Genomic DNA, 10,506 nt, shown 5'->3' with positions numbered 1-10,506 from the left:
CAAATGCTCATTCATTTACTATTCTCTCAGCGAACTTGTAAGCTATAAAATATTGAATTTTATATATGCCGGCATCAAGACCCGCCATATCGCTACGTTAAAAGCCCCTTGTCTCAAGCCCTAGATATGTATGCATGCATGTAATTAACGCTGCACTGCCCGCTGTGCTTATGTAAGCCTGAGCGTACCGCTATCGACAATTGGATACGCTGCAAAAAAGCGCACCAAATCGCTTCAAACCGGGTACTTTTAGCTACATATATGTATTCCAGTTCGCTCCGTGCGCATATTTAGTCGCTGCGGATATTGAATTAATATTTTATATGAGAAAGTACTTACGGTGTATGATGTTGGCGCCAGCGGCGTGCGTGAATCACTCTTGTGGAAACTCATGTTCGCAAAGGTGACAACAACTCCGCAATATTACAAGCGCAATATCCGATATTCTTCGACTTTTATGTTCTTTTGGATTCTGACTCGGCCTCTGTGTGTTTGCGTTTTCGTTAATCAATTCCGATGGGTTGCGAATTTCGTGCGCAGTGCTTAAACGAATATTTTGCCGAATATTTTTAAATTATGTTTCACGAGCCTTAAGCGACTTATGCAATTCCGTTATTAGATACGATGTCGCGTTTTACTTAAGTACGTATGTAAGTATGTATGTATTAAGTTTTGAAAAGCACTGCCGCGAGTTTTCAAATGCTTTTCAAACTGTTCCAGAATGTTCCAAACTAAGCTATGCAAACGTTTACGCGGCGTAGCTACGCAATCAATCGTTATACGAAACGTCGAACAGTCTTTGCTCAGTACAAAACTTTTTTTTTGATTCGCTTAGAATGCGTTTTTAAGTACTGTAATTTATGTAAATGAAAAATTCCTATTTTTAGATTATGAAAATTAAGAATATAATTCGTTAGAACCGTTTGCAAAGTGTGGCATTTAATTATTTAAAAAAAATATATATATATATATCTATGTATATATGTAATTGTTATAAAACTGTTGCTTTACTTTCTTCGTGTTAAACTACGAGTACCGAAAAGAGACAACCGCACTGTTTGACATTCAAAGCAAGAATGCCAACATTGCCATTTCGACGAACGAACGCAAGCAAGCAAGCAAACCGCCGCCAGCCAACAGCAATCAGAGTCCAGAGCCAGAACCGAGACTGGAGCGCCACCACCGACAAACACGTCCAGTTAACCAACACAGACAAGCACCAGTACCGCCGCTAGAGCTCCGTTTGGTTGCTAGTTTTTGTTAGTCAGTTCCACTACATGGTGTGACGCAAAGTTCGGTTGTACGTTCGTTTCCACCATTGCCTCACCCTGCCACTCATTCATTTGTTTGACTATTTGCCTGTATTGTTCCCATCTTTGTTGGGTGTGTGTGTGTGTGTGCTTTGACACCACTAACGACTGTTTGTCGTTTCGTCTGCAGTGACCGTCGTGTCTGTTGCGCCGGTAGTCAGTCTGCTTCCGCTTATGTCAGTCAGAATGGCGGATGTAACGGTGAGCGAGTTAGTCAGTGCGGCGGGTGAGACCTGACTGTCATTTAGTCCTTATGAATTTGGTTTGACGTTTCGTTTACTCGTGTGCTTCACTGTGTGCCTGAGAGTGTAGTAGAAACTCTCACATTTGTTGTTGCGCTCGAATGTATGTACGTACATAAGTATCTACTTTTTCATTATTTTCATTTGGAGTTGTTAGTGCATTGGTTACAGTGTTCGTTGTTGTTTTAAGTGCATACCTTTAGTACTGCATAAGTAAGAGAGAGTCTAGCACTGAGCGTTTCATTCATTATACTTAATTTCTTTTGTTGCAGTTGCAACTCTAATAATAGCTCTCACTTGTGTGATTAAAATACTTTCATGTTACATTAATGCTTGCATAGTATACTACATATACATATTGATATATGTATGTATGTAGAAATAAATAAAAGCACAATTAATTATAATGTATTATATACATATTTACATACATACATATATATATTTGTGTTGTAATGGTAATGGCAATGGACTTGTAATGGTAATGGTTATGGTTGTGGAAATGGTAATGTTAATAGTAATGGCAAATGTATCTAGTGGTAATGGTTATATTAAAAGTAATGGAAATAATAATGGTAATGGTTATAGTAATCGTAATGGTAATAATAATTGTAATGGTAATTGTAGAAATAATACTGAATAATACTGAAGCGAATGGTAATGCCGCTGACTAACGGTAATGGGAATGACAATCGAGAAGAAGCCCTGCCAAATACTTAGCACAAATGTATACAGACCTCATTTTTTTAAGGGTAGCGGTCGTGGTTATGTCGATGGTTATGATACAAAATATACAAAACACAAAATACAGTTGAAAGTATATTTTGCTTTCGTTTGCAAAGAGAAGTTGAGGTAAAGTTAAATTCGTCGTTTTTCTAGAACGAGCATTCTCACATCGAATGCTATTTCACAATCATTTCTTTACATTGAAATTCAACCTGTCGTAAAGACATTAAAACATTTGCTTATGTTTGTCACTTTTTTCCCTGGCCACCCCTCAAGCATCCGTCGCCGTAATGAGCGGCAGGCAATATCTTATCAATAAAAATAATCGCACTTAATTTGAATACTGAAATGCCTTCTGTTTGTTAAGAACAATAGATAGTATTTATGAGTAGAAGAACGTCGTGAAAATGTCTTTGTGTAAATATACATACATATGTACACAAATACATACACATGTGGGTGACATACACAAATAAGTAGGGACGAACAAATTTCAATCGGCAGCTGACTTGTCCAATACATTAAATGGAATTAAATTTAATTAGTAACTTTCTAAGTAAAGACACCCACATACCCACATATGTACATATGTACATTTATACATACATATATTCCGTACCAATCCACTTTTTTTTTTAACTGACTTCAGACTATAAATCAACCAAATGTATCGACAGATATGAATACCAACCAATAACTGAGTCAACTGCTTAATCAGCAAATTTTAAGCTGTAGATAAATTTTAAAATATTTATTAAGTGTTAAAAAAAGTAAATATTAAATATCAAAATATTTTTGTAAGTATGAATATGTTAGCCAGTGGAAAAAAACCAATGATGTTGCTTCTTTTGTTGTGAGGACCATGAATTATTCATAAGTTCAAATTTCTATTCAAGAAGCCAACAACCAATTCCAGCAGGGTATACGCACTCATCTTTTTCCTGTGCATTTACACACATATTCGTTAATTGTGCGAAATCGAAAAAAGTTGGCTCACTCATTCATAAAATTTTCCATAATTCCTTTACATGCGCAGCCGATTAGCACGGCGTCAGTCTTATGAATATATATGTATATACATACATATACCCTACAAGACAGCTGAGTATCATATGAGTACTCATATTATCATTATCCCTAATCACAAAAGTGCTTATCAAAGTCCTCATTTTCGTTCAGGCCATGGGAAAAAATTGAGTACTTTCCCCTCAATGTTGTCATCAGAAAGTCCTCAGTACTAATAGTCAAACTACTCATTTATGCCGTACTACAAAAACAAAAGTGTAAATGTGTGAGAATTTTTGCCTAAAGTGCTCAGCAATGTCTTGTAGGGTACATATGTATTTATGTATGGACGCTGGCAAATGTACGTGAGTAAAAGTACTTATATATGTACATATGTATGTAGATATGTTTCGGCATGCTAGTTAATCGAAGATCACTTGCTGGCACTTATGTACTTGCATACATATCTAAATTTTTAACTTATGTACTTTTATTTGACTGGCCGTTATCCTTTTTAAGGCGGTTCGCCACAAAGAGACCGTTTTATAAAATCAGTTAAGATTTACAGCAAATGCATTTTGACAGGACAAACGGAAAGATATAAATTGGGCTCACTTCCCATAGTGGAAACCCGGCATAAAAATCTTTAATGAAAAAAAGGAAAATTGTTCACCTCTGCGAAAAATCTCAAAATGGGAATAATTGTCCTATGCAATAAGAAATTTCATAACTTCATACGACCGTTAATTAGGCCAATGGTATACGCCACTGACGAGACCTTGCAAAGGAGAGAGAGAAGCGCCGGACAACCGGACAAAAGATTTGTTCATATGGACCAATGATTTGATCGACCATACGTTTCTTTCATGTGAGATGGCTGTGAGGGAATATGTACATATATAGAGTGCCTTCTCTAAGAAAGCGCACTTACTATCATCCTTAGGATATTAGTGGAAAGAACTGGGAAGCACTTAACTTGGGCGGTCAAGTACTTAGGGTAGGTTATGAATATTTCTTTATATTTAGGTACTTTTTTTAATTTAAAATACAGTTTTGCTTTTTTTCTAGTACATCGCGATTTATTTTTATTGATGAAATATGTATGTACATGTTTTGGAATTTTTAAAACTTTTCGTAAAAAAAATAAAAATTTATTAATTTAAAATCAAATTCTTACTTAAAAAATAACAGTGTTAGTTAAAAAATACCCCTCAAAACTCAGTAAATAAGTAGGACCTATTTTCTCAAGAAATTTTAAGCGAGGGAATATTTTAATATTTTTTCGTAGCTTCGAATCTAATACCTACCCTAACTGTTTATGATTTTTTAACGGGAAAACCTTTGTAGGCTAGACTATTATGCTTCTGAGTGTCATTACCAGGACATTCGAGTCTACGTAACCGAACAAATCTACTTCTGGCCAAGAATTGTCCTTCTAGCTGTTCCCCAAAACCCCTTTTTTATGATCCTACAACCACAAACTACGTCCGAGTACAAACAATATTCAATAGTCAAGCTCAGTTTTTAAATATTTGCTAAGTGGACTGAAGTTCGCGAGGATCATACATAAATACATAAAGCCAACTAGTATTCGAGTCCTGCAAGGAGAGTATGTTTTCGTTTTCCTGTATAGGGTTGGAGGCATAACCTTTAGCTTAAGCTAACACAAAGCAAATTGTTCTCTGCAATCTGATTGCGATATCATTGGCGATAGGCGTTGGATGTGATTTGGCATACATTTTTAAACTTTTAAGCTTCTTTCTACTTCTCCCACATACGATCGATGGAAAATCTAAAAAGAGCTGTTAGCTAAGAAAATAAAATAAATAAAATGGCGATTGGTTTAATTTGCATAATTTTTTCATTAAACTTTTTTGTAAATATGTAATACTTTGTATGTATGTACATATATTGCTTCGATCTTATGGAAACTTTTCTCTAATCGGTACTTTAGAAATGTATAATTTCTCGTTTACGAACTGTTTACCCATGCATTTAGTACGTGAAATTTTATGATTTTACGTCAACGCCAGCACCCTCATACCACATTCCGGCACGTGATAAATTTGTCTAAATGATGGATGACAATCTACTAATGCACATATATATATGTACATAAATATGTACTTATATGCAAATACGTATACAATATTTAGTTTGTAGAGTTATTTAAAAAAAAATAAAAAAAATAAAAATTTCGTTAACAGTCAATTGCACATGTCAAACGCTGACATTTCGCATTTCAGTTAATTTGCGCCGTCATAAATGCCGTTACGACTCTATGACACAGCGCCACTGCGACTATTTTATTTTTGAGCTTTAATGATGCGTCTTCGAAGATATCGTGGTCAATTTTTAAATATTCTAAAATTATTGCTTGATTACTATAAATTGATCATCATCGATTTGAAATCAAATGAACTCCCCGGAATGCGTATGACGCGTGCGAGAAAGCAAGAAGCATAAGTACATACATACATACAAACGTACATAGTATAGATAACGCTATGCGATCGTTTGGCAATTTCCAACGCCCCAACTGACAATTTTTTGATGCGCAAAAGAAATATTGTGCCACTTCATAATTGCTACTGCTGCTTTGCTTTTGTTGTTGTTGCTGACAAAGTCGTCGAAACCAATTTATGCATCGTTCGCAATTTTTTTTTTTGCACATATTTTTTGTTTTTAAATTAATGTGCGCCGTAATATGAACTGCGAAAATACTTTAAAGTTTTCGCTTTTTTTTTGTTTGCTGTGTCTGATACAAAGAGTTGCCAGGTTTCGTTGCCTGACTGAGTTTCAACAAATGTGTCTTGCAAGATTATCGATTTTTATTGCCTCAGAACTTAAGTTTCCTTTCAAAATCCCTACTTTTTTAATCTAACCAGGCAGTTTCAGACAAAATAATTTAATTTAAATACATACATACATATTTATTAAAAAAAAAGTTTTTCTTTTCTTTTTAATGGTCATTTTTGATCAATTGGTTAGATGTTAAATTTTTTAATTTTTTTCATCTCTAAATAATTAATTTAAATGAAAAATTAAAATCAACATTCAAATTTAAATAAACTTGCAATTTAACAAGTAAATTATAGAAATCGGGTAACGTGGTCCAAATTAAAGCAGTAACATACATAAAAAAATACAAAATAAAAATAAAAAATAAAAATAAAAAAAATAAAATATATACCGACGAACTGATAACCTTCTCCTTTTTGTAAAGTCGGTTAAAATTTGTGTTCAAGCCTCTGTTAACATATATCTAAAATAATTTAAATAAGTTAATATTAAAAAATATTTTTATAATCAGCTTTATAAATATGAGCCAAATCGGACCAAAAATACACGGGTTTTCCAAATATATCTTGTGCCCCCGATCGGCAAACTTTTTTGTGGAGTTACAGGTAATATATATTATAGATATAAACTAAATCAGACGATATATATATATCGACGCCGAGCCAACAGGCGGATTAATTCATATTGAAAATTGGAAGTTTAAAGCCACTAGCTCGTTGGGAAGTTGATAAAAAATGTATTGCAAGATTTGGCTCAAGCATACATACATACCTGTAGTATTTTATTTAAAAAATTTTATCTCGAGGTAAACCATTTTCCTTTTAAAGCAATATTTTGTTGGGTTTCCAAGCAATATCCCAACGATTAACTAGCCATAGGTGTAGTTAGGGATGCCACTTTTAAATAAACCTAATAAAAATATAAAGATTTGCAAGCGAAACTTTTAATTTTTTAGCTCAAAGTCAAACGTTCTAGAGTCACTTAAGTTGTTTTAATAAAATTGCACAGATATGTATGTACATTAGACTGCGGCATATTTTGCAACTTTGTCCTATAAAGCAAGACTCCGCCCGGAAAGCTTCATTTGCTCATAAAACCGGGACCTGCGAAAAATGTTTAAAATCGAATAACGGAAGGACGTGGCTGAAAGATCCCAAAGTTCAGCAAATTAATGGAATTCTTCACAAAGTGATCAAAATTATCTATAATTTAGCGGAAAATGTAATATGTTTTCATGGCACTTGAAGTAGTTTTGTCAACTGTGGCTACTAAAAAATGTGGAAAATTTAGTTCTCTACAAATTTGTGTTAAACCATTTTTTACGAAAAAAAATTAAAAATAGGCTTGTAAATCGCAGAAAACTAAAAAACCTAAAATCCAAGTTGGCGGAATATTTCCACATGAAATTTAGGGGAAAGACTGTGGATCCATGATCTACGTGTCCAATAGAAGTAAACTGCACCAAAAGTTCACTACTACAATTTTTTTTTTCTTCGTACCAATTTCATCTAAATTTACTGGGCTAAAAATTAATTTCTCAAAACCTTTAAAAGTTATAGGCAATTTTGACTACTTTTTGAAACATTTCATGAAAAAGGTGAATTTCGGGGCCTTTGAGGCACGTCGTTACGTTATCCGATTTTAAAATTTTTTCGCAGGGCACGTTTTTATGACCAAAAGAACATTTCTAGGGGGGGAGGTCTTGCTTTGTGGCGCAACAACAAATTTTCGCCATACAACTAAGGCGAAGTCTAATGTACATACACGCCAGTTAAATAGAAGCTTGTAAAAAAAGTTTTGACTTTAATTTTGAAAGTTTTTCATTTCATTTATTGTGATCGTTTAAATACGGCTGCCTTTTTGTTAACTTTGAATCATATCAATAAGCAGGCTAATATGCAGCAACTATTATTAAAATCTCACTTTTCCTCTTCTATAACTAAAATAAATTTTTGCAACATTGACCCCACTCACATCATCTATATACATACATATGTACATTTCATAATTGCCGCCGCTACAGGTTCAATGTCAATGCCGTAACATTTAAGAAAAAAAAGTTTACGCATAAAATGTGCTTCATTCAGAGATGCTGATTTCTTTATTGATTTCGCTCGCTCGTACACGCGTTTGTTACAAATAATGTAAATATACATGTGTGTGTGTGTGTGTGTGTGNTGTGTGTGTGTGTGTGTGTGTGTGTGTGTGTGTGTGTGTGTGTGTGTGTGTGTGTGTGTATGTACGTGTGTGTGTGTGTGTGTACGTTGGGAAACAATAATGTTCTACATGATTTATAACATCGTTGCTTGATTAAAACTAGAAAAGTTTAGATACGCCCTGCATGCAGCTCATTTATGTAAGTAAAAAGTTCAAAAAAAATTAAATGGAAATTGCGCACAGTCTTAATTTAACTTGCCTTATATATGTATGTATGTAAATAAATATGTACATATATCGATGGCGATTAATAAGAGTTAATTAAATTTAAACTAAATGTGTCTGAAATTAATCAGAGATAAGAGGTAAAAAGAAATTTAATAACGCTAATTAGGCGAAGAACAAACCGAACTTTTTTAAATACAAATAAAATATGGATGCGCGACACAGAAGCCACTCTTCGCTGCCTGCTGTTATCAATCGTTCTCTCACCCCTTTTGCCCGCTTGCGTTTCGTTGCACATCCGCTTCCGCTACAGTATGGTGGACTGGCACACAACGATCGTAAAACTCACCACTCTGCTTGATTTCTTTGTGATACACTTGCGCCTAAGAGTATGCTACGTTAATATACGTTTGTGAAGCAACTGCCACATGTACATACTTACTGATCGCAAGCTTTCAGAGCTTAATGCCTTGCTCCACCAGCAGTTAGCAAGGTGGAGCAGTGATTGTTTATCAAATACATACGTACATATCGCTATTTATAAAAAAGTTCTACAAGAAGAAGACAGCTTTTCCATGACTAACCGCTTTCATTCATAAATACCAAATTTATTTGTTTGCAAAATTAAGGTATTTTATTTTTGGGTTATGCCGAATTTCCACTAGGCATTGAAATGACAAAAAACTGTCTGCCATTTTAAAAAATGCCTTGTGGAAATGAACTTATAAACTATTTTTTGAATGTAATGACACGATTATGTTTTAATGCGCGACTTTGTCATTTGTCATTTTTGCCATTTAATGCCTAGTTGAAATCCAGCAATATTGTTTATTACAATTTTCTATAAAAAAATTATAAAAGTTATAAAGATAGTAGATTGTGAAAATTGTGTATAGCATAAATACAAGTTTCGAATGTCACCTCGCAGCGTAGTTTTAAAGCTACATCCTAATAAATCCGCCTTGTAATTATTTTGTATTCCAATTTCAGTTCTTCCTTCACAATTACTACAGTTAGTATAATTACTCTTGACGCACTACTTCCATTTCTTTTTGTAATTAACATTTGTCTTTATCTTTATGAGGAAATCAGTCTGATTGCCATTGGAATGTTGAGTACACGTTGAAATCACGCCATGCTAAGCTCTATCCTTTCCCACTTGCCAGGTGAGGTAAGAGAAATCTCAAATTTCTTCGCCCACTCTTTTCTATTATCGCCCCCCCCACCCCATTCCATTTAATGCATTTCTCTAAACCTTGAAGGCTTAATAACAATCAAATCAAGTCCAACGCCCACATAAAACCAACAAAGGCATTTACATATATTATTGCACTTTATTCCATTCCTAAATTAGCACAAAATGCAATGCTGCGTCTAAGCGTTGCAATTACAGATTTTGTTAGATAGATGCAACAGCTGTGATATTAAGCTGATGCACAAAAATTGTTTTGCAAAAGCTTTGCCATGACAGTTTAATAAAGGTCGCTCACAATCCATGGCATATTTCTGCAATTGCATAAATTTGTCAGCTCTTATGCACCGAATCGCGAATAGCCCTATTGTGTTTCGTGTAAGTAGGTATGTAGGTACACTTGTACGCGTGCAATTGAATTTGAATTCTCGAAAATGAGCACAACTACATATGGGCGAGGCCAACGAAAGCAGGGTGGTGCAGGGGAGATGGAGGTGCAGGCGGACGTTGCTAGTTGCACTTGAAACTCCCACTCACACAATTAGGCAGCAGAATTAATGGCATAAATCTACAATAGTTGCATACATACGTACATACGTGCATACTCAAATATGTGAAGTGAATATGCATTAATGTACAAATATATATAAATCGGTATGACACCAGGCTAGCCTAGTAGGCGGGGATTAACACGATTTTGGGCGAGATGTGCGCTGAATTTAGATTACTGCCATTACATTTTTTACGCGTTAAGTAAAATTCAGTCACAAAAACGTGAACATTTTTCCAATTCCGCATTTATTTATATGTATGCATGTACATATTTACATACTTGCTTTCATTAACT

At 34.5% G+C, this 10,506-nt stretch overlaps 1 long non-coding RNA gene across 1 annotated transcript; it reads right to left on the bottom strand.

The window, feature by feature from the left end:
- Positions 1 to 572: 572 nt before the first annotated feature.
- On the bottom strand, positions 573 to 1,252 carry LOC108364463 (uncharacterized). Its single transcript, XR_001847754.1, has 2 exons — positions 1,012 to 1,252; positions 573 to 877 (listed from the first exon to the last, which is right to left on the bottom strand). It is a non-coding gene; the product is annotated as an uncharacterized LOC108364463 (long non-coding RNA).
- Positions 1,253 to 10,506: the final 9,254 nt, after the last annotated feature.

Source organism: Rhagoletis zephyria, unplaced genomic scaffold, assembly GCF_001687245.7.
Source record: "Rhagoletis zephyria isolate East Lansing unplaced genomic scaffold, Rhagoletis_zephyria_1.1 Rzeph_scaffold_01561, whole genome shotgun sequence".
In the NCBI taxonomy this organism is placed as follows: Eukaryota; Metazoa; Arthropoda; class Insecta; order Diptera; family Tephritidae; genus Rhagoletis; species Rhagoletis zephyria.
The sequence above is the reverse complement of the archived record's forward strand: the minus strand, read 5'-3'. Positions and strand labels throughout refer to the sequence as shown.